Here is a 25,623-nt window from a genome sequence, read left to right as displayed (position 1 = left end):
ACATGTGATGCTTCTCCTTACGGAGTGGGGGCAGTCATTTCTCACATCATGCCCAGTGGTGAAGAGCGGCCGGTCGCGTTCGCTTCACGCACACTCAACCAAGCCGAACGCAACTATGCGCAAACTGAACGAGAAGCGCTGGGAATTGTGTTTGGGGTCAGAAAATTTCACCAATATCTCTTTGGGAGGAAATTTGTCCTTCTGACAGACCACCGTCCCCTGACAACAATTTTCGGGCCCCATACTGGTATTCCTTCCTTGGCAGCCAGTCGGATTGCAAAGATGGGCCTTGTTGTTGTCCGCCCACGACTACGACATCAAATACCGCAAGTCGGAGCTGCATGCAAATGCCAACAGCTTCTCTAGACTGACTCTGCCGGTTGACCATGGTGAGCCAAAGCAGGCTGGCATTTTCTACTGCAAGTGGAGGAGGCTCCCATCACTTCTACTCAAGTGAAACGACACATCCGAAATGACCCTGTGCTGTCCAAACTGATAGATGTTGTGATCAGTGGAAGGAGTGGGAACCTTCCAGAGCTAAAACCGTACGTAGCAAGAAGGAATGAGCTCTCTGTGCAGGCAGGAAGTCTCCTAGGCGAGGGTTGAATGAAGATTGACTGGTAGATTGAGAGCTTTGCCTTCCGACTCAGCTCTCTCTTCATCGCAACAGTCTGGTACAATGTCCACATACTGCCGATACTGCATCAATACGCCTGTCAGTCTCCCGCTCCATCTTACCCTCACTCGTGAACAAGACACAGAGTTACTTGAACTCCTTCACTTGAAGCAACAACTCTTCGCCAAACCGGAGGGAGCAATTCACCATTTTTTGGTAGAGAACCATTGCCTCAGACTTGGAGGTGCTGACTCTCATCCCGGCCATTTCCCACTCAGCTACAAACCGCCCCAGTGCGCGCCGGAGTTCGAGTTCTAATGAAGCCAACAAAACCACATCGACTGCAAAGAGCAGAGATGCAGTTCTGAGATTCACAAAACGGAAACACTCCTCACCTTGGCTGAACCATCAGATCCGGTCTATGCATATCACAAAAAGAACCGGAGAAAGGTGAGAACCTCGGTTGAGTCTGACTGACACCCACCGAAAACGTGTTTGACTTTGTGCTGAGAATGTGGGCACAGCTCTCATTTTAGTTATACAAGGACTGGATGGCTTGTAGCAACTGCCCTGGTACCCCATACACCCTCAGTACCCTCCACAGAGTGTCCCGGGGTTCACGGCTGGTCAAACTCTCATGCCTCTCGCAGTACTTCCGCAAGGGTAAAGAGTTGGTCCGTTGTTCCACGGCCAGGACGGAATCCACATTGTTTCTCCTGAATCAGAGTTTCGACAAATCGTCGGAGCCTCTTTTCCAGCACCCTAAGAGTATACTTTCCCAGGGAGAATGAGCAGAGTGATGCCCCGATAATTGGAGCACACCCTCTAGTCCCCTTTTTTAAATATGGGAACCACCACCCCAGTCTGCCACTCCAAAGGTACTGTCCTCGACCTCCATGCGACACTGAAGAGACGTGTCAGCCAAGACAACACAACAATTTCCAGAGCCTCAGGGCGAATCTCATCCATACCTCTACCTCTACTGAGGACGTGTTTGCCGGGTTCAGGAGCTCCTCGGTGTTCTTTCCACCGCTTGACAAAATCTCCAGTCTGGGTAAACAGTTCCCCTCCCGGCTGAACACAGCCTGAGTCAAGCCCTGCTTCCCCTTCCTGAGTTGCTTGATGGTTTGCCAGAACTTCCTTGAGGCCAACCGAAAGTCCTCCTCCATGGCCTCGCCGAACTCCTCAAACACCCGAGTTTTTGCTTCTATGACCGCCGAAGCTGCAGCCCTTCTGGCATCCTGGTACCCGTCCGCTGCTTCAGGAGACCCCTCGACCAACCAAGCCCGAAAGGCCTCCTTCTTTCAACTTAAAAAAAGAGATTACAGTCCTTTCCTATTACTACCAGTTTTCCCCAGGGCTCTGTATTGGGAACACTCCTATTTATTATTTAACTATTACCTCTTGGCCACATTTTCAGGAAATTTGGCATTCAATTTCACTGCTATGCGGGCAACACCCAGCTTGATCTATTCACCAAGCCTACCTCCACTCTTCCACCCACTTCCCTTTCTGAGTGCTTACTAGAAATTAAATCCTGGTTTCCACTTCTTCAAACTTAGTAGTGATAAAACCGAAGTCCTTCTAGTAGAGTCTATCTATCTATCTATCTATCTATCTATCTATCTATCTATCTATCTATCTATCTATCTATCTATCTATCTATCTATCTATCTATCTATCTAATGTACTAAATCTAATTTGGCTAAACCTGATAGTTTTCCCCTAACTATTGACAATTCTATAGTTCTTCCATCGCCTCAGGTTAAGAGTGTGGTGTCATCCTGGACAGCACACTGAGGTTGAAGCTCACATCATCAATGTTACTCGGTCTGCATACTTCCACCTAAGAAATATTAATCGTCGTCGCCCATCACTTACACCCAACAGCACCGCCATACTTATTCACACCCTGATTACATCCCGTATTGACTACTGTAATTATATGCTCTTTGGTCTTCCCCTCAAGTGACTTCATAAACTTAAATTAGTCCAGAATTCAGCTGCACATATCATTACTAGAACGCCTTCCATAATTCATATCACTCCTGTTCTTCAGCAACTCCGTTGGCTCCATGTTAAATACCGTATTGACCTCAAGATAATGCTTCTCGCGCGGATGGATTGGTACTGACTTCCAGTGGTGCGAACTACAGCATGGCAGCATAAGACACATCTCCGGTATCGGCCAAATAAAATCCCTGTGATTCAAGTATTTAATTCTTGAAATCGAATTCAAGCGGAGAAGAAAATGAACGGCGATAAAACTAAGAAAAAAGGCTAGGGTTAAGGGGCGTCATGGAGAGGGAAACTGAAAAAGAAGCTACTGATACCGTTGCCGAAGGCGGCTCAGGGGAAAATGGCGACGCCGAAGTAGAAGCTTTCACATCAGCTACACTCACTTCGCAAAGCGATGAGTGAGGTCATGGCCAAAGCACTGAGCGGCTTGAAGCCAGACATGAAAAAATAACTATCTGACTTTCGAGCTAACTAACAAGATATGAATGCGACGACCTGACTACTGAATTAAACCAAAAAATACAAGATGCCACTGGCCAAATCGAAGAAACGGCGCGTGGGGGAAATGGAGAGAAACATGGCAGAATCAGAAAAGTGGGATATCGTAGTTAAAGACACTTTGATTCAACTGCTCAATAACTAACGAGCATTGCAAGACAAACTGACGGACCTGGAGGGTCGCTCCCGGCGTAATAATATTCGTGTATACGTCGAGGACTTAATTAAGAAAGCATTGGGAGACAATCTGGGATTAAACCAGGAAAAATATCTAATAATTGAAAGGGGGCTCACCGAGCGCTGGCCCCCATACCACCAGCTGACAAACCACCGCGCTCAGTTGTGGTACGTACAACTAAGGAGAGAGTCCTGCACGCTGCCTGGAAGGATAAAGTTTATGTGCATGACAAGGGTGTTTTTCGATCATGACTATGCGAAGGAGGTGCAATAGAAGAGAAAGGAGTATACTCCGATCAAGAAAGTGCTTAAGGAAAACAAGATCCGCTTCCAAACCCCGTTTACCAAGATGAGAGTGTTACGTCTACACACATCGACAGTGCTGCATTTGATTTGGCGCTGTGCTATTGTGTTGGGATCGATTGGTGATGCCTGCGGGTCTGCCTGTGACGCTGTGTCAGTCTAAATAAACAACGCAACGGAGAGGTTGTGTCGAGCGACAGCGCTGTGTCCTGACGTGATTTCTAAACACAATATTGGCGACGAGGATGGCTGATATCTCTCTCCCACCACCTGCACCCTTTCTGGCATTACCTGGCGAGCCTCCGGTACCATGGACTCGCTGGCTACATAGTTTTGAAAATTACCTCATAGCCTCAGGGCTCGACGACGTGAGCCGTCTTCAACCGCCGTCATTCACAAGGTGAGCTCTGGGCCATTGTCATTCAAATCATGCACAGTCAACATTAATGATGTGTTCATCCCCCTGCTGTTGGACACTGGTGCAGGTGTGTCTCTCCTGACTGTTGATACTTACAGTCAATTTTTCAGTTCACTGCCACTGTCTGCACCCTCAGCTGTCCTCTGTGGGTATGGTGACTCCAAAATCAATCTGGTTGGCTCTCTCCAAGTGACTGTCTGCTATGGAACCAAGCTGGTGCCCAATGCAGTTTTTCATGTGGCATGCCGTGGGGCCAACCTGATGGGCCTGGACCTGTTCTCTGCTCTGGGGTTCTCCCTCTTAGACACGGGGGGCAGCAATCCTGACTGTTGCCACGCCTTGGCAGCAGAAGTGGCCATCACTGTTTGTGAGTGGCAAGACTGGCCACCAGGCTCCCCCACCCCTGCAACCTCTCGCCTGGCCCTCTCAGCCCTGGGAACACCTGCAGTTGGATATCTGTGGTGAGATCCATGGAGTTCCCCACCACCAACGCTTCATGGTTGTCGCCTACGATCTACACTCAAAATGGCCTGAACTCACCACTTCTGGCACTGTGACCTCACAGGTCATCATCGACTTCCTGGACTCTCTCTTCTCTCGCTGGGGCCTCCCAAAGACCATCACCACTGACAACGGTCCTCAGCTGGTCTCTGCTGAGTTCACTACTTATCTCGAAAACAAGGGCACCCGTCAGATACGCACTGCGTATTACCACCCCAAGGCCAATCGCGGCGTTGAACGTTTTCACCAGTCGCTGAAGAACGGCCTCAGAGCACACATGGCCCAAAGGTGCTCTTTCACGCAGGCCATCCGTCACACTCTGCTGCACTATCAGGCCACACAACACTCGACCACAGGCGTCTCCCCAGCCTCTCTCATGCTGGGCCGGGAACTGTACATGCTCCTTGACAGGCCCCGCCCCTTCACACCCCGGGCACCTCCCTCTGGGGTCAGAGCCTCAGTCACTTGTCAGCAGACGTGGATGAAGACCAGTCAAAACGAACCAGGGTGCCAGACATCAATGTGTCAGACTGGGTCAGGGTCCGCAGGCCCCACAGGGACAATAAAATGGCATCATACTGGTCCCCTCCTCTCCAAGTCATCTGTCAGCTGGGCCCAGCCACTTACCTCCTCAGCGATGGCACTCGGTGGCACTCCAGTCGTCTATGGAAGGTGTCAGCTCCGCCACACACAGCTGGTGACACAACCTTAGCCATTCCCTAAGCATGGCAAGATGCCCCGGGGCTTCATGCAGCTCCTACATGGGCCCCAGACATTCCTGGGCCTCAGCTTCCCCTGCCTTCTCCCTCCCCACCTCGGCCTGCCCAGCCTCAGGCCGCCTCGCGACCTGTTCGCACACATTTACGCCCTGGCCACCTAGAGGACTTTGTGTCAACCTTTCATGTTTGAAATCCTGCCGGGGGGTTGGACGGGGGGACGGTATGTCTGCACACTGGATCACCAGTGCTGCAATTAGTTAATGATAGCATTGTTCTGTTGTGCTGTGATTGATTGATGTGTGATGCCCAGTAGTTCTGTTATTTTTAAATCCTGCCGGGGGGGGGGGTGTTATGTCTGCACACATTGACAGTGCTGCATTTGATTTGGTGCTGTTCTAGGTATTGTGCTGGGATCATTTGGTGATGCCTGCGGGCTCTGGGTTGGTTGATCGGGTCTGCCTGTGACGCTGGGTCAGTCTAAATAAACAACGCAACGGAGAGGTTGTGTCGAGCGACAGCGCTGTGTCTTGACGTGATTTCTAAACACAATAGAGAGTTCCCCTCGACCCTGCCACTGTCGCGTACAACAGCGCCGCCGAAGCAGCGGAGTCACTGCGGCGGGACCCATCCGTGCAGGCAAGACCGGGGGCATCACGGAGGAAATCCTCACCAGGCTTCTTCCTTGGAGTACGGCGGGAACGAGTTGGAGCGCCCAGAGTAAACCTGACTTTCAAGGAAGCGTAACTCCGGGGATTTCAGAGGATCAGCCAAGACAGAAGAGGTCTGATTTCTATTTAATCCCCTCGGCGCCTGGAAAAAAGTCTGACTGTAAGTTGTACCGTTCTCTTTGCAGTTGAGACCAGGGATATTTTATTAACCTTTCCCCTATTAGGGGGAAGGGGTCTTGACAACGGACATCATAATGTTAGGGCTTCATTGAGATCTTGTTTTAACCGAGGGCCGATTACACGCAATGCAAGCCAACTTATGTGTCAAGCGTGCCACATTGGGGGGGGGGTTCTGTTAGTACCCCCCTGTTTTTTGTTTGTTTGTTGTTGAGGGGCCCCACTTTGTGGTGAGCCCCCCTCACTGTTGTAAGAAGATACAGTAATTCCTCTTGTTTGGAAGCCCTGTCTGTACATTTGTATTATAGTTACTGGTGTGTACTTCTTCTTTATTATTTTAGTTGTTATTTGAGGTCTGAGATGTGGATAACACAGGTACAGGAAGGTTTTATGGGAAACAGAAATGCCTTCAGTATTCCAATATTTATCCCTAAATGTAAACAGGCTGAACAATCCCATTAAAAGGAGCAAAATGATAGCGAAATTGTAAAGAGAGAAAATTAATATAGTGTGAGGAACGATGTGTATAGGTCATCTCACCCTGTGTGACGAACTGCTTGTCACACCCCCAGAGAAGGAGGTGTGGTCAGAGTATAACGAAAGACTACAAAAAGGCGGCCTGTCAGTCGGTCTTGGTCTCTCTCTGCTGTTTGCTGCGGGAAGCTCTGCTCGGCTGCAGGGCGACGCTGGGACCCGTGCAGGATAAGTGTTTCCATGCCACCCTTGAGCTACTGTTAATGATAGAGGACACCTGAACCTGTTCATGTGAAAATACTGATTGTACTGTTTTAATGTTAGTTTTACTAATTAGATAGAGACAGCAGCGCTTGTTAGGTAGGGACAGTTAGGATGTGTTGTTAGAGTTGTCAGGTTCAGCTTACCCTCTGGCCATGGGTTCTGCCCAGCAAACACAGATACTCAAAAATGCCGATACAGTACCACCATGAGAAGGTGATGCATTCAGGAGTGAGGGACAATCTAGTACAAGTAATAGAGAGATATTGGATCTTGCACGCTAGACAGCTAGTCAAGAGTGCTGTGGCATGATGCCCAGTCTGCAAGAGATTCAAGGAAAAGCCCGGACGGCAGATCACTATGCCCCTCCCGAAAGAAAGAATAACTGAATCCCCACCATTCGAAGTCACAGGTGTGGATTTTACAGGACCACTTTATGTGAAGGCTGATGGATCTGTAAAGAAGTCATACATTGCACCGTTCACCTGTGCTGTAACCAGGGCAGTGCACCTGGAACTGGTCTCAGATCAGTCAACAGACATTCCTGTTAGCTCTGAAAAGATTCATCTCTAGAAGATTATGCAAGGTAATCTACTCGGACAATGCAAAAACATTCAAGAGAGCTGATCAAGATTTGAAAGAGCTGTGGAAAGCCATCAAAGATCCTCAACTGTTGGAGTTCTTCTCGGAAAGGCTCATCACCTGGAGGTTCATAGCCAAGCGAGCAGCCTGGTGGGGTGGATTCTGGGAGCAGCTCGTCAGATCAATAAAAACATGCCTGAAGAAAATTCTCGGAAGAGCTTCACTCTGAAGAGATGTGCACATTGCTGACAGAGGTTGAGGCTATCCTAAACTCAAGGCCTCTGACATTTGTGCACAATGAAGTGGACGAACCACAACCACTGACCCCCGCCCACTTCCTGGTGGGTAAACGACTCACATCTCTACCACTCAAGCCATTCCCGGCTGACACACAGCATCCAAATGCTAAAAGGGAAGAGATCACCCGGCGATGGAAATACAGACAGAGACTCACAACCAGCCGGCGTAAGGACTACCTATTGGATTTGAAGTCAGCACATCGCTGTGACACACCGCCACCCACCCCTTTGAATGTGGGTGACATTATACTCATTAGAGAAGATAACACACCCAGGCAAACCTGGAAACTGGGAAGAATCACGAGATGGCCTTGTTAGGTCGTGCTCAGTTCGCACTACCTCAGGGACTTTGCTGAGGAGACCTATTCAGTTACTATATAGTTTGGAGATTTAGATGAACAAAGTAGTTCATCGAGGGGGAGAATGTTGTAACTTAATAGATTACACAATTGAGAGTGATTGATTGAAATTTACTTAAAGCTGTTTATGTTATTTACAGTATTTACATTATTTACAGTTAAAAGGAAAGAGTTAAAAATATATCTTATTTATATTACGTTTCATATATTGGAGATACATTTGTGTTGGATTAGTTAAGATACTGCTAAGAAACTACGACTACCAGAATGCTTTGAGAGAAAGTGAAAGTTAACCATGCTATGAGAACACCTGTTCTGTTCGGAGAAAGCAATGTCAAGTGAAAATTAGTTTAGCTCTCGAAAGTTGTAATGTTTTGATTGATTGCATCACCCTTTTTTACATAAAGACCTTTTCATTTTATATCCATCATCCTGGCATTATTTTGAAGGTAGTTTATACTACATCCACGGTGTCCACACTGACCTCCTGAATGGAGACGGAGGCCATTGTTATTAGGGACCCGGCCTCTCATCCACCTGACATATCTAAAGGTAGAAACAATAACAACCTAATATGTCGAGCAAATATCTGCAATTTATGTTCTATTCGCTGAACTCCCATAGCTTTTCCCTCTGCTTTGACACCAAACAATTTTGGCCTCTTGAATGTGAGCTCTCTTGGTAATAATGTCTGTCTCTTGGTAAATATGTCCTGTCCACGTCGTTGGCCCTCCGAGCGGCTGTACTGTCCACGTCGCCAGCCTCCCAAGCAGCTGTCCTGTCCATGTCGCTAGACACCTGAGCTGTCCCGACAACGTTGCTGGTCTCCAGGTCATCCTCCTGCCCATCCACCAGAGCAGCTCCACCCTTTAGTCCTGCATCCTGGTCACCCTCCACATCGGTTGCATCCATCAATCCAGCCCTCAGGCCATCCGCTTGAGATCCCTGGCCCCATTCATCCCAGACCACTTGGTCCTGAAGCCCTCCCCCAGACCCTCTCCACCCACCCTGCTTGGTGCTCCTGGTCCGTTTATTTGGAACGTCTGGGGGAGGGGGGGGGTTCTGTCATGGTTATTTTTCCTGTTTTATTTTTAAGACTCTGTCATAGTAATCTTTGTCCTGTTTTATTTTGAAGGCTCACTGGTCTTGCCATTTATTTTCCTGCCACTGCTTTGCTCGCCTGTTCCCCATTCCCTGATTGCCGTGCTATTTCTGTTCCTGCCCTGTCTTGCTCACCTATTCCCCATTCACTGATTTGCTTGCCATTTCTGTTTCTGCCCCTGCTTTGCTCAATGCTCAACTGTTCCCCATTCCCTGATTGGCATGCCATTTTTGTTCTTACCCTGCCTTGTTCACCTTTTCCCCATTTCCCTGATTGTCTCCCGGTAGTTATATTCCCCCGGGTTGCCATGACTCCTTTTCGGACTGTTATGTTAACCTACGTTATCCTGGTGCTTCATGTCTTGAAGCCTTCCTTGCTGTTTGTACTTGCCGCCCCAGCTTTTGTAATTTATTGCCTTCATGAAAGTGTTGCTCTATCCCATCCTTTCTTCGCTGTCTGCATTTGGGCCCTCATTTCCTGCTCCGGGTGTGACAAGATCTCCATGAAGATGTGCCAAGCTGGTCAGAAGAAACAAAAGAAGAAAAAAAAAACGAGAGCTGCGTTCGTAAAGCTGAACGCAGGTGATGAAAAACAGATCTTACTGTTCATTATTAGTGACTGATTGCCCCTTGTCTTTGAATTTGTGTATGGCCTGGGTAGATGGTGGAACTAAATTGCCCTTCTGGGATAAATAAAGTTGTCTGAATCTGAAATCTATTAAGCAAGACTGCGCATTTATAATTTGGAGCTGAGAAATGCAAGGTGGTCTTACTTCTCGGACATCATTGCCAAAAAAACAATAATAATGTACGTGTCTTTTCTGCTGTCGACAGGTTAACAAACCCTCCAGTGGCAGTAGCCTCTGAATATCTATCTACCAGGGCCTGCCATGAATTTGCCTCCTTCTTTAATGGCAAAATTCAGAAAATTAGCCAGGTAGCCAGTGCCTCCATACTAGGTACAGAACATGTGTTGTCACTAAGTCCACCTAAAATCAATTCAAATTGCATGTCACAATTTGATCCCATCAACCATAAAAACTTGGGGGGACATTATACACCATCTGCCTTGATATTCTGCCAACAGGCTTTTTTCAAAAATGTTTCTAATTGCATGTCCTCAAATCTTCTACAAATTGTCAGCACATCTCTTCTCTCAGGTCTCTTCACACAGAAAACTGTAGTCATCAAGCCACTCTTAAAAAAAAGAAGAAAAGAATAATCTAGATACTTCACTAATGAACAGTTATAGGCCCATGTCAAACCTCACATTTCTGAGTAAAATAATTGAAAAAGCTGTTTTCCAGCAGCTCAACAACTTTTTGGCACTAAACATCAGTTTTGATGTTTTCCTGTCAGGATTTTGACCACACCACAGCACTGAGACTGCACTTGTTAAGGTCTTTAATGACATCCACTTAAACACAGACAGTGGCAGAATCTCAGCCCTGGTATTATTGGATCTCAGTGCTGTATTTGACACAGTTGACTACAACATATTATTCGACCGACTGGAAGACTGGGTGGTACTTTCTGGCACAGCACTAAACTGGTTTGAATCCTACTTAAAAGACATAGACTACTTTGTATCTATGGGTAATTACAAATCTGAGTGTAGAAAAATGATATGTGGAGTTCCCCTAAGCTCCATTCTAGGGTAGCTTCTGTTTAACATCTATATGCGCCCACTGGTCCAGATTATAGAAAACAAACAAATATGTTACCATAATTATGCAGCGGACTCTCCAGTGGACTATAATCCCATACAAGCACTGAGTAAGTGCATTGAACACATCAATGATTGGATGTCTCAGAATGTTCTTCAATTAAACAAAGATAGAACTGAAGTAATTATCTTTGGAGCCAAGGAATAGCGGTTAAATGTCAGCACTCGGCTACAATCTGTAATGTTAAAAAACAACGAACCAAGCCAGAAATCTTGGTATAGTCAATGACACAGACCAGAATTTAGATAGCCACATTAAAACAATTACAAGTCCACCTGCTATCACCTGCAGAATATATCGAGAATTAGAGCATTTATGTCTCAGCGGGATTTAAAAAAACAAAAAACAAAAACTTGTGCATGCGTTTATCTTCATTCTACTACTCAACTCCTTTCTAAAAAATCGATCAAACAGCTGCAGCTGATTTAGAGCGCTTGTTACGGCCCCAGTGCCGCGTGTCTGTAATTTTCCCTCCCCAGGTAATGCGCCGCCTCCTGTGGAACTGCTGATTGAGCCCAGGTGACCCCAATTGCTCATCAGCTGGCTATATACCTTGGAGAGAGACACCCAACAGGGCCAGTGGGCCACGGTTGTCAACGGGAGACTGAGTGCTTGTGTTACTATCCATTACTCCTTGTGAAGGAGCATGACGCTTGGTGTTGTTCTTGTTTGTTTAGCTAAGCCTGGTTAAGAGCCAGCATCTTTAGTTGCCCTTTTATTCTGTATTTTTGATTGGTTAATTTTTTGTAAATAAATCTACTCCTTTTTGCACTTGGTTCTGCCTCCCACCTTTCTTATTTCCCCGGGACACTTTTTATTTTCTTTGTTGGAAAGGGAAAAGGAGGAAAGGGGAACCTCAGCTTCGCAGGGAGTTGGAGTTGAGGAAGTTGGAGGCAGAGACAGCCGTCAAAATGTGACAGTTAAAGTTGCAGTTAGGGTCTGGCTCTGCTGTTGCGAGACACCAAGCTCTACCGGCGCATTAGATGTGAGCCAAAACATCACGTTGGTCCCTGTGTTCCGTGGGGCCGAAGTTGAAACCTACTTCGGTGCGTTTGAGCGCATAGCCGCAGCATTGAGCTGGCCGCAGGATGCCTGGGCTATATTGCTCCAGTGTAAGCTAACTGGCAAAGCTCTGGAAGCTTGCGCCTCACTTCCCGCCGCCGATAGCTTTGTCTATGAAAAACTCAAAAGTGCCATTCTGCGGGCATATGCGTTAGTGCCAGAGGCGTACCGACAGCGTTTCAGCGGCCTCGGGAAAAGCCCAAATCAGATGTGTACTGACTTTGCGCGGGGAAAAAGCCTTCTCTTTGAGCGATGGTGTTCGGCTTGCAAGGCCCACAACATAGCGTCCTTAAACAAGCTGATAGTGTTGGAGGATTTTAAAAACTGTGTGCCTGACCGCATTGTCATTTATTTGAATGAACAAAAAATGTCCACTCTGCATCAGGCGGCAGTGTTGGCGGACGAGTTCGTGCTCACACATAAAAGCGTTTTCGTGCCGCGTAATATCACGAAATCCTAACCTGCACGTTACCTAAACGTCGCGTGTCAGTACCCCTCCAAATCCTAGAGTGGAGAAACAGTGTTTTTATTGTCATCGGTCTGGACATGTGGTTGCAGATTGTGAGGCCTTGAAACGGAAGCAGCAGGCAGCTGTCCCGAGACAGCCAAAAGGGGTGGGATTGATAAAAACAATGTTCACATTCCCCCTTAACCAACACCCCCCCCCTTTGCAGAGGGGCTAGATGAGTGTTTCGAACCTTTCATCTCTCAAGGGTTTGTATCGCTCACTGGAAGAGCCGAAGATCAATGTCCAGTTACTATCCTGAGAGATACTGGTGGTTCCCAATCATTCATTCGCGCTGCTGTCTTGCCTCTGACTAAACACTCTGCCTGTGATGCGAGCGCTGTTGGAGAGGGATCGGCATGAGTTTTGTGCCTGCACCGCTTCATCGTATCCATGTGAAATCGAAACTCGTTAGTGGTTTGTTTCCCGTAGCCGTTCGCGCCTCTTTCCCAATCAGCGGCGTGATTTCATCATGGGGAACGACATAGCAAGAGGGAAAGTCTACCCCACACCTTAGGTCACGGATGTTCCCTTGTCTGTGACGGAGTCTGATGACTTGGTACGGAAACATCCTGACGTGGTAGGTGTCAGTGCATTAACTAGAGCTCAGGCCCAGGGACAGCATAAAGAGGTTGATCTGGCTGATTCAGTGTTTGTTTCAGCCTTGTCTGAGGACAAGTTGCCAAAGTTGTCATCTATTGGAGGGTCAGTGAGTGATAGGCCCGAAGCACATGAGAATGCAAAGATGGACGCTGCTCCAAATGTGACTGTCACTAACACGGGAAGCACTCAAGTGTAAGTGTAGAAGAAACCACTCGTACTCACTAGATGATGGTTTGCTGGTGCGCACGTGGGTTCCACGGGGGGGGGGGGCAGTTGCAGATGACTTAGGAGAAGACTGGAGTTCAATTCATCAGCTTGTGGTTCCAGCTGGCTATAGGCAACATGTGCTGACCTTAGCGCATGAACACCTTTGATCGGGTCATCTGGGTATAACTAAGACTTATGACCGTGTTTTAAAGCATTTTTTTGGCCAGGACTGAAAGCTGACGTTGCACGTTCTTGCAAAAACATGTCACACCTGCCAGCTTGCAGGCAAGCCAAATCAACGAATTCCCCCAGCCCCTTTGCATCCAGTTCCAGCTGTTGGCACCCCCTTTGAACATGTTTTTGTAGACCGTGTTGGCCCCCTACCCAGGACTAAGTCTGGTAACCAGTTCCTATACTGTAATGTGTGTTTCGACCCGGTTTCCTGAAGCAATTCCGTTAAGGAAAATTACCGCTTCAGCCGTTAGTAGAGCTCTAACAAAGTTCTTTACCACCTTAGGGTTACCACGTGTTTTACAAACCGATCAGGGCACAAACTTTCTAAGACCTTCAAACAAACCCTGCAGTCTTTGGGCCTATCACACACAGTGAGTAGCGCGTACCATCCTGAGTCGCAGGGTGCGCTAGAACGCAGGCACCAAACTCTTAAGTCCATGTTGCAGAAGTACTGTTATGAGACAGGGAAAGATTGTGATGAAGGTTTGCTATTCATGATTTTTGCCATCCGTGACGCAAAACAAGAGTCTCTCGGGTTTAGTCCGGCTGAACTCGTTTTTGGCCATAATGTGCGTGGTCCGTTAAAGGTGTTACAGGAGCAATTCATGTCTACTTCATGCTCCCAGCCTGTGTTGAATTTAGTTTCCCAGTGCAGAGCACGACTGCATAATGCAAGATTGCTGGCGAGAGAGGCCCTTTCCACCTCCCAGGATAACATGAAGAAGCGGTTTAACCATAAAGCAGTGGCGCGTCAGTTCCATCCCGGTGACCAAGTACTCATCTTATTGCCGGTGCCTGGATCTGCCCTCACTGCACGATTTCTAGGTCCATATGTGGTGGAAAGAAAAGTGTCTGATACAGACCGTTATTCTCACTCCTGGGCGTAGGAGGAAAAAAACGGTTATGTCATGTCAACATGCTTAAGCCTTACTTTCCCCAGAAACGCTCCCGGCGTGACACAGGCGAGTCCCGAAATGTCTGCTTCTTTAGTATGTGTGGGTGTCTTACCGGATGATGGACTCAACCTGCCCTCTGGTGGCCAACGGAGTGCTAGGCTGACCAACTCTGAGTTTCTATCTGATGTGGACTTCCACCTGTCTTACCTCCCTGTGGAGCAGCGAAGTGACATCCTCAGTCTATTTCACACATTTACCACTTTGTTTGGTGATGTGCCATCCCGTACTGCTGTCCTACAGCATGACATTGACGTTGGTAGTGCTGCTCCCATCAAACAGCACGCCTACCATTGTTCTACTGATAAACACTAGATAATGAAAGCAGAAGTTGATTATCTGATTAAAAATAGGTTAGCTGTGGCTAGTCACAGTCCCTGGAGTTCCTCATGTCTGTTGGCTCTGAAAGCTGATGGGACACCCCGTTTCTGCACTGACTTTCGGAAGGTGAATGCAGTTACGGTGCCAGACTCTTTCCATTGCCCCGCATGGAAAATTGTATTGATAATATCGGCCCCGCTACTGTTACCACCAAACTAGATCTCCTAAAGGATATTGGCAAGTTCCATTAACCCCCAGAGCATCAGATATCTCAGCTTTTGTGACCCCTGACCACTTCATGCAATATACTGTAATGGCATTTTGCTTGAAAAACGCTCCTGCTACGTTTCAGCGTTAGATGCACAGGGTGTTGGGTGATGTCCCCCATTGCAACGTGTACCTTAGTGGTGTAGTCGTGTATTCGAATGATTGGACAGACCATGTTTCTAGCCTGAAAACGGTGTTTGAAAGGCTCAAGGATGCAGACCTAATGCTCAATATCTCCAAGTGTTAGTTTGGCAAAGCCGCTGTTACTTTCCTGGGTCAGCAGGTGGGTCATGGGCAAGTCCGCCCATAGATGCAACAATCACTGCTGTATTAAACTACCCAGTTCCTACCACCAGATGTGAAGTCCACCGTTTTCTAGGCATGACTGACTACTACCGGTGTTTTTGCAGGAACTTTTCGGTGGTAGTTGCCCCCCTCACTGCTTTGTGTAGCCCGGCTGTTCCTTTTGTGTGGACGACTGAGTGTCAGCACTCTTTCGAAGCTGCAAAGTCTCTCCTTTGCAGTGCCCCTGTTCTAGTTGCCCCTAACTTCTCCCTTCCCTTCAAGTTGGAACTTGACGCCAGCGCCTCTGGGGCTGGAGCAGTATTGCTGCAGGATGATGCGGGCGGTTTACCTCACCCAGTGTGTTTCTTCTCTACAAAGTTCAAACAGCATCAACTCAACTACTCCACTGTTGAGAAAGAAACCCTAGCCATGCTACTTGCCCTGCAGCATGTTGAAGTGTATGTTGGTTCTAGCTTACTTCCTGTGACTGTGTATACCGACCGTAATCCCCTTGTCTTTTTAACTCAGATGTACAACCACAACCAACGGTTGATGCATTGGGCACATTTGGTACAGGGGTACAACATTGAAATCAGGCACAAAAAAGGAGCTGACAGTCTGGTGGCTGATGCTTTGTCCCGTGGGTAAAATGCCTGCCCGGTTACCATGCAACAAGGTGTGTGAACTTGAAAAGCAGAGAGCAAATGTTGTCACCATGCATACTTACGAGAAGTAAGTAATTAGTAATGGTGTCATTTTTTTAAATGCAATTATCCTCTTAAAATACAAACCCTGGGTTTGTATTTATGGGAGGGGGTGTTACGGCCCCAGCGCAGGTAATGCGCCGCCTCCTGTGGAACTGCTGATTGAGCCCAGGTGACCCCAATTGCTCATCAGCTGGCTATATACCTTGGAGAGAGACACCCAACAGGGCCAGTGAGCCACGGTTGCCAACCGGAGAGTGAGCTCTTGTGTTAATATCCATTACTCCTTGTGAAGGAGCATGACGCTTGTAGTTGTTCTTGTTTGTTTAGCTAAGCCTGGTTAAGAGCCAGCATCTTTAGTTGCCCTTTTATTCTGTATTTTTGATTGGTTAATTTTTTGTAAATAAATCTACTCCTTTTTGCACTTGGTTCTGCCTCCCACCTTTCTTATTTCCTCGGGACACTTTTTATTTTCTTTGATACGTCCCTTCATCCCATGAGCATTTAACGGGGAACGTAGCAACGCTGCTGCTCCAACCCTTACTAAGACCAAAAGAGGTGGATCACATCACTCCAGTCCTGATGGCGCTACATGTCCCCTTGTCCGTCAAATAACTGGTTTTAAAATACTGCTCTTGGTTTATAAAGCACTGACTGGTGTAGGGCCAAAATACACTGCTCAAAAAAATAAAGGGAACACATAAGCAGTGCAATGTAGCTCCAAGTCAATCACACTTTTGAGATATCAACCTGTCCAGTTAGGAAGCAACACTGATTTGTGAATCAATTTCACCTGTTGGTAAATTGTCTAATTTCCACCAGGTGGAAATTAGACAATTTGCAAGACAACCCCTATAAAAGGAATGGATTTGCAGGTGGTGGCCACAGACCATTTGCCTGTCCTCATCTTTTCTGGCCGATCTTTGGTTAGTTTTTCATTTTGCTAGTGCCCTCACCACTAGAGGTGGCATGAGGCGGTATCTGCAACCTACAGAAGTTGCTCAGGTAGTGAAGCTCATCCAGGAGGGCACATCAATGCGTGCTGTGGCAAGAAGATTTAATGTGTCTCCCAGCACAGTGTCCAGAGCATGGAGGAGGTACCAGGAGACAGGCCAGTACACCAGGAGACGTGGAGGGGGCCACAGGAGGACAACAACCCCGCAGCAGGACCGCTATCTGGTCCTTTGTGCAAGGAGGAACAGGAGGAGCACTGCCGGAGCCCTACAAAACGACCTTCAACAGGCCACTAATGTGCAGGTTTCTGCTCAAAAAGTGAGAAACAGAATGCATGAGGATGGTATGAGGGCCCGACGTCCACACTTGGGGCCTGTGCTCACAGCCCAACACCGTGCAGCCCGATTGACCTTTGCCAGAGAACATCTTGGTTGGCAGATTCGCCATTGGCGCCCTGTGCTCTTCCCAGATGAGAGCAGGTTCACACTGAATACATGTGACAGACGTGAGAGAGTCTGGAGACGCCGTGGAGAACGTTCTGCTGCCTGCAACATCCTCCAGCATGACCGGTTTGGCGGTGGGTCAGTGATGGTCTGGGGAGGCATATCCTTGGAGGGCCGCACAGACCTCTACGTGCTAGCCAGAGGTACCATGACTGCCATTAGGTACCGGGAGGAGATCCTCAGACCCCTTGTCAGACCATATGCTGGTGCAGTGGGCCCTGGGTTCCTGCTCATGCATGACAATGCTCGTACTCATGTTGCCAGAGTGTGTCAGCAGTTCCTGTATGTCGAGGGCATTGATGCTATGGACTGGCCTGCACGTTCCCCAGACCTGAATCCAATCGAGCACCTCTGGGACATCATGTCTCGTACCATCCGCCAACGCGATGTCGCACCACAGACTGTCCAGGAGTTGACCGATGCCCTGATCCAGGTCTGGGAGGAGATCCCTCAGGAGACCATCCGTCATCTCATCAGGAGCATGCCCAGACGTTGTAGGGAGTGCATACAGGCACGTGGAGGCCACACACACTACTGAGCCTCATTTTGAATCGTCTTGAAGAATTTCCACAGAAGTTGGATCAGCCTATGTTCTCATTTCCACTTTGATTTTGAGTATGATTCTGAATCCAGACCTTAATGGGCTAATGATTTTGATTTCCATTGATCATTCTTAGGTTATTTTGCTCTAAACACATTCCTCTGTCTAATAAATAAAGATTTTCAGCTGAAATATTTCATTCATCGAGGTCTGTATTGTGTTTTTAGGTGTTCCCTTTATTTTTTTGAGTAGTGTACATTTCTGACCTACTGCTACACTATGAACCATCCAGACCTCTAAGGTCGCCTGGGACAGGTCTGCTTTCTGTCCCCAGAGTCCTAACTAAACATGGTTAGGCAGCCTTCAGTTTTTTATGCACCACATATCTGGAACAAACTCCCTGGAAAGTTCAGGTCTGCAGCAACTCTCAGTTCTTTTAAATCTAGGCTGAAGACTTTCTTCTTTGCTGCTGCCTTTTATTAAATAAAACTTGAAGCTTTTGATTTTAATCTTACACTGCACTGTAACGTTTACTCTTTTTATTTGTTTTTAAACTTACTTTTATTGCCTTATGTTGCTTCTCTTCTCTTCTCTTTCCTGCTCTGCTCTTCTCGTCTCTGCTCTGCTCTGGCTCGTGCATCCTCAGTGGCAGGGTTAATTCTTGCTGACTACCAAATGAAGTGGTGAATGTAGACCTCAAATGTTTATCTTTTGTGAATGCAGTCTTGAATCAATAAACGTTTGTTTGAGCTTTAAATTCGTAAGTAAGGCCCAAGGCAGAGTTGCTTTTTTTGGTGCATGCTGCGACTCTTAGCGGCAGAAAAGAGAACAGTATTTGGATTTTTTTGAGAGGGAGAGAGGCCCCTCCAAACATGTTATGTAATGGCAGCATTACACTTTGATGATAATCTGGTAAATGGCTACATTAACAGCTGGTGAACAGTTGATAACGTTGCTCTATGGTCGCAAAATTACCAGTGCTGATCAAGACTGGTCTGCAATGTTGTCACAACGCTACAGAGTTACCTGTACGTAAAGAACTAAAGATTCACAGTCACAGTCCTTATCCTTACTTCATGTGACAACCTTAACATTACGCCAGTAATGAGAGACGATATCTATGAATCACACAACGCAGATGGTAACGTGCGGCAGCGGCCATTTAGTTAAAACAGGAAGAGCAACCCAGACTGCAACGCAGGCAGACCGGAAGGGAGGCTTGGTAACTATAGCAACCACAACCACTACTGGCGTCACCCCTTTTTTTCCCAAAAGAAAGACCCCCTCTTCACACAGTAAAACAATAACACCACAGAACACCAGGAAACATCACAGCTCAGGCTATATAACTAGACCTGTAAGGTAAGACAAAACATTATCACCAGTACACACAAACAACTGGCCTAAAGTTCAAAGTCCTCTAAATGCCGCGGCAAGCGCCAGCGATGCTCCGAGCATCGAGGTGCAGCATCAGGTGCAAGAGCAGGCACACACTCGCCAGGGGAGCTCCCCCCCCCAGGCTCGACCTCGACGGGAGGCCCAGTCTCATTCCCCAGCCTCATATCATTATCATAAGGCAGGCAAGGTGCAGGTGGGGGCTCGGCAATGGCTGGCGGTATGTCAGGGCAGTGCGGGGCAGAGTTGTCCAAGTCCTCATCAGACGCGAAATCGTCCGCGAGGGGTTCAGAGGCTGTAGAGGGACCTTCCACTTTGTAGCAGTCACCCAGCCTGACCCTGTAGGAGGTGCGACAGAGTTGAGACCCCGTGAACGTCTGGATATTGCACCATGAACCATCCACGCTCGTGACGAGGTACCTGTCACGGGCCTTTGACTTATTCCGGTCACCATACCGGTACACCAGTTCACCAGGTCAAATGGCGGGAGGCTGGTGGCAGCCGCTGGAGACATGTTGCACAGCAGAGTCCATATCCAACGCGTAGAAGTAGCGTTGATCGAGCTTGATACGGAGAGAGGTCAGTAGGCCATCGAGGACAGACCGAGGCACAACGATGCAGTCCGTTGAGGCTGCGAGGGGTGTGTGCCGGTGAACAACTAGGAGGCCGTCCTTAGCCACTGTGGTGACGTTCAGGTAACGTTTCACATCACGAATGTTAGTCAGCTTCTTGGATGGACGCGTACCCTGATGGAGGTGAGCGCGGGTCCGTCTGAGGTCAGAGCACTCTGCCTGTATGGCAAGCCAGGCCGACCTGTTGGTGAAGGGCAGAGGTAGGACAGGTCCCATGTTCACCCTGGCCTGGAATGGACCCACAGCGCCGTTATATCCTTCAAAATGGGGATCAAACACTACATCAAACTCTCTATGCAGGGCGCGGAACTCATCTCTGATGTCAGCAGGCATGATGTTATCTGGGTCCAGAGTGACAAGGTCAGAGGACAAGGCTGACATGGTCGTCGGGGCCAGTTTGGGGGGATCAGATGGCATGGCAGCGTCACTGAGTGACGGGACATATGTAGCGCGGACACGGCATAGGTGGTGGCTTTTCTGGACCGACTCGCCAGTGAGATTTGGAATACGGATCTTCCCGGACACACCCTGTAGCAAAGTTGGGGCAGGCCACTGCTGTGAGTCAGACTGGTCACATGAGACATCGACGTGTGGTTCAACAGCCAGCTCACTGTCCACATTGCACAGCTCAGGAGGCAGCTCAAACTCGATGTACTCCCCTGGCCACACAATAGATTTATCCGGAGCGCAGAGCACATGTGCGCGCCGTATGGCATGCCTGTCCATCGGTGTTTGGAGGGTGCCGTAGCGGTATATATCCTCGCCCAAGCAGATGTAGTGTTTGGCTGGTCTGATGGAGACGTCGTTCTTTTCCATAAAGGGAATTCCAGCCAGGATGTCAGAGTCGAGATCCTCAACGACGAGGCCCTCAAAATAGGGGTCATGGCCATCTCTCTGGAAGTGTGTCCGTGTCTCTCCCAATACTTTCAAAAGGGACGAGCCAGCTGCTTGGAATGCGGACTGCGTACTTCCTGTGACGGTGACGCCCAGCCTGGTCGTGCATGAGGCCCTCGTCATGTTGCCTGTTGCCCCACTATCAACAGTGAGACGCACAGGGCAGTGTCCATGGAAGGCATCGAGGTAAGAGGACTGTTTGACACGTTTCACACTACTAGATGGCACTGGCTCCCCACTAACGCACTCCTCTACCTCATCGTCAGTGTCGACCTGCTCTCCCAAAACCTGACGCGACTTTGCCATGTATATTTTATCTTGGGGGGGCAGAAAGGAACATTTGCTGAGGAAGTGATTATCAGGCCTGCCGGCACATTTACAAAGGGGACATGACCTCCTTGTCCGGACAGGGATGGATTGCTTTGACTTGGGGAGTTCAGACACAGCCCCGGTGCACTGAAAGCCATAATGTAAATGAATAGCTTGCCATATGCTGTCAATAGATGTGGAGTGCCTGACTATGCTGTGACGAGAGATTACAGGACAATAATTGGCTATCTGTCCCAACATTAGCTCTAACATGGCTACCTTCTGTTCTTTATTGCGACGTCGGGGCGCGGGAATATCTTCACCGTCATCTGTGAATCCCCGGACAGGGGACGTTTTAGACTTCTTCTCCCACTCCACGCCATCGAGCAGGAAGGGGGCAAACCCGGCGTCGAGCGACAGTATATAAAGCAGGTTCTGACGCCAGTTCTCAAAAGAGTTCACCATCTCGGTCTTTGTTAAACACCACTGCTTCGGTGCTCCATGTGTCGCCATGCTGCCCACTTAGCTAGCACAACTGTGTCTGAGCTAGCCCAGCTGCGTCTGGTGGTAGACGTAACTACCCTGTGATTCCCCTGGAAGGGCTACCGCCATTAGTTCGGTAAATATCAGTCCTCGGGACGTAAGTCTGGTAAGCGCTGCCACCACGCCAGTAATGAGAGACGACATCAATGAATCACACAACGCAGATGGAAACGTGCGGCAGCGGCCATTTAGTTAAAACAGGAAGAGCAACCCAGACTGCAACGCTGGCAGACCGGAAGGGAGGCTTGGTAACTATAGCAACCACAACCACTACTGGCGTTAGGTTGAGAGAACATTTAACATGACAATGTGCTGGCCTAAATTAAAATCTCTCTATGTATCCCTGACATACATGTCAAGGTCACGGAGCAATGCTCATTCCAGGTATGGGCAATATAGGCTATGTTAGAGAACAATTGCCAGTGGTAAATAATGAAACATATGAAAATTTATGCATATACATACACAATTTAAAACATAAGCAACAATTGGGGACAACTGCAAGAGGGAAACTATGAAACATTCGCATATACAGCCATTTACATACACATAAATAAATCTGCACAGACTACACAGATATACAGTGGTGGGCTGTCAGGGCCATCAGGAACTTACACTACCGTTCAAAAGTTTGGGATCACCCAAACAATTTTGTGTTTTCCATGAAAAGTCACACTTATTCACCACCATATGTTGTGAAATGAATAGAAAATAGAGTCAAGACATTGACAAGGTTAGAAATAATGATTTGTATTTGAAATAAGATTTTTTTTACATCAAACTTTGCTTTCGTCAAAGAATCCTCCATTTGCAGCAATTACAGCATTGCAGACCTTTGGCATTCTAGCTGTTAATTTGTTGAGGTAATCTGGAGAAATTGCACCCCACGCTTCCAGAAGCAGCTCCCACAAGTTGGATTGGTTGGATGGGCACTTCTTGCGTACCATACGGTCAAGCTGCTCCCACAACAGCTCAATGGGGTTCAGATCTGGTGACTGCGCTGGCCACTCCATTACCGATAGAATACCAGCTGCCTGCTTCTGCTCTAAATAGTTCTTGCACAATTTGGAGGTGTGTTTAGGGTCATTGTCCTGTTGTAGGATGAAATTGGCTCCAATCAAGCGCTGTCCACTGGGTATGGCATGGCGTTGCAAAATGGAGTGATAGCCTTCCTTATTCAGAATCCCTTTTACCCTGTACAAATCTCCCACCTTACCAGCACCAAAGCAACCCCAGACCATCTCATTACCTCCACCATGCTTAACAGATGGCGTCAGGCATTCTTCCAGCATCTTTTCATTTGTTCTGCGTCTCACAAACGTTCTTTGTGATCCAAACACCTCAAACTTGGATTCATCCGTCCACAACACTTTCTCCAGTCTTCCTCTGTCCAATGTCTGTGTTCTTTTGCCCATCTTAATCTTTTTCTTTTATTGGTCAGTCTCAGATATGGCTTTTTCTTTGCCACTCTGCCCTGAAGCCCAGAATCCCGCAGCCGCCTCTTCACTGTAGATGTTGACACTGGTGTTTTGCGGGTACTATTTAATGAAGATGCCAGTTGGGGACCTGTGAGGCGTCTGTTTCTCAAACTAGAGACTCTAATGTACTTATCTTCTTGCTCAGTTGTGCAACGCGGCCTCCCACTTCTTTTTCTACTCTGGTTAGAGCCTGTTTGTGCTGTCCTCTGAAGGGAGTAGTACACACCGGTGTAGGAAATCTTCAATTTCTTAGCAATTTCTCGCATGGAATAGCCTTCATTTCTAAGAACAAGAATAGACTGTCGAGTTTCAGATGAAAGTTCTCTTTTTCTGGCCATTTTGAGCGTTTAATTGACCCCACAAATGTGATGCTCCAGAAACTCAATCTGCTCAAAGGAAGGTCAGTTTTGTAGCTTCTGTAACGAGCTAAACTGTTTTCAGATGTGTGAACATGATTGCACAAGGGTTTTCTAATCATCAATTAGCCTTCTGAGCCAATGAGCAAACACATTGTACCATTAGAACACTGGAGTGATAGTTGCTTGAAATGGGCCTCTATACACCTATGTAGATATTGCACCAAAAACCAGACATTTGCAGCTAGAATAGTCATTTACCACATTAGCAATGTATAGAGTGTATTTCTTTAAAGTTAAGACTAGTTTAAAGTTATCTTCATTGAAAAGTACAGTGCTTTTCCTTCAAAAATATGGACATTTCAATGTGATCCCAAACTTTTGAACGGTAGTGTATCTGCTGGCCCCGACAGAACCAAAATCACAGTTTGTTTTTCATAGTTAAATTGAAGCGTGCTTGAAAAGTGTCTCAGTTCAGTTACTAGTTTTCTCCTGGGGCCGAGTTGAGCTGAGTGAGTTGGAGTGGAGGATATCTGGGACGATGGTGTTGAACGTTGAGCTGAAGTCCATAAACAGGACCCTTGCATATGTCCCTTGGGGAGTTGAGGTGTTCAAAGATGTAGCGCAATCCAATTTTTTTTTCATTTTCAAACCCATTTTAACAATTATAGAACACAAAACACCAATAAAATGAAATAAAATTCCCTACCCTTCTTGTAAACGGAAGACGGGGAGGGGGGCGTATCAGCGCATAGAATGAACTACAGTGTTTTATCCTTTAAAGAGGCCTTCTGGCTAACCAGAAATGATCTCATCCCTATGGTGACGTCAGTGATGTGCTTATGTACTCTAGGTAAGGCTGCCACATTTTCCGAAAGGTGTTGTATCCTTTTCTAAGACTATATGTGATCTTTCCAAGAAGAACACAACTGTTCATTTCTGAAGACCATCTGTCACGGAGGAGAGGCGAATCAGTTTTCCATGTCACTGTTATGCATTTCCTGGCCGCACATAAAGCGATTTCCATAAATTTAATTTGGGAATTTGGTTGAGGATCTACTGACACTTGTGAAATTCCCCAGTAAGCAAAGCTCAGGTTCTAATGGGAAGGTAACTCCTGAGATCTTCATCATGGTATCACAGAACTCCTGTGATCTTTATCAAGGTGTCACAGACATCGTACCAAAAGGGCCTCGTCTTGGTACAAAGCCAGGTACAGTGCAGGAAGGAGCTGGCCTCTATACTGCATCTGAAACACTAACAATTCAGGTTTGGATTTATGTAGTTTCTGTGGGGTGAGGTTTGGATTTATGTAGTTTCTGTGGGGTGAGATTTGGATTTATGTAGTTTCTGTGGGGTGAGGTGCAGTTGAAGGTGGAGATGATAGTGAACCAGTCTACACTGGGCATTAATGGTAGCTGACAAACTGCCTTTACATAAATCTGACCAGAGTTGTTCATCAGTTGCTATGTTCAGATCTGATTCCCATCTCGCTCTAGGTTTGTGCAGACCTGGCTTTGGCCCTAATTCATAGACTTAAAGACTTTGACTGCTTTTATTTGTCATTGCCTCGTATGCATGTATCATACGAAATTACGTTTCACAAGGACCTCAGTGCCACATAAAAACAAATAACACAATAAATATTAAAAACAAAAAGTGCTTTAAAAACAGGAACTACTTCACAGACCTGAAAACCACAAGCACACCTGACACGGACACTGAGTAAGACAGTCAAACATTCAGCAGTAAGGAGGACATTTTAGGAATACTCGTGTATACATTTCCCTCATGAAGCAGTTTATCCACATCAGTCAGTACAGAAGAAGTCATGCAGGGCCCAGGTTGGTTCCAAGAAAAGATCTTAACTGAAGATAGCAGAAGAGTGTCTTGTCAGACAAGCTGTATTTCCTCCTCAATTGTCCAAAGGATACGAGAAGTCCTTTTTTCGCAGCAGTCTTCCAAATGCTGGGTCCCT

The sequence above is a fragment of the Lampris incognitus genome, chromosome 20, assembly GCF_029633865.1.
Source record: "Lampris incognitus isolate fLamInc1 chromosome 20, fLamInc1.hap2, whole genome shotgun sequence".
In the NCBI taxonomy this organism is placed as follows: domain Eukaryota; kingdom Metazoa; phylum Chordata; class Actinopteri; order Lampriformes; family Lampridae; genus Lampris; species Lampris incognitus.
The sequence above is the reverse complement of the archived record's forward strand: the minus strand, read 5'-3'. Positions refer to the sequence as shown.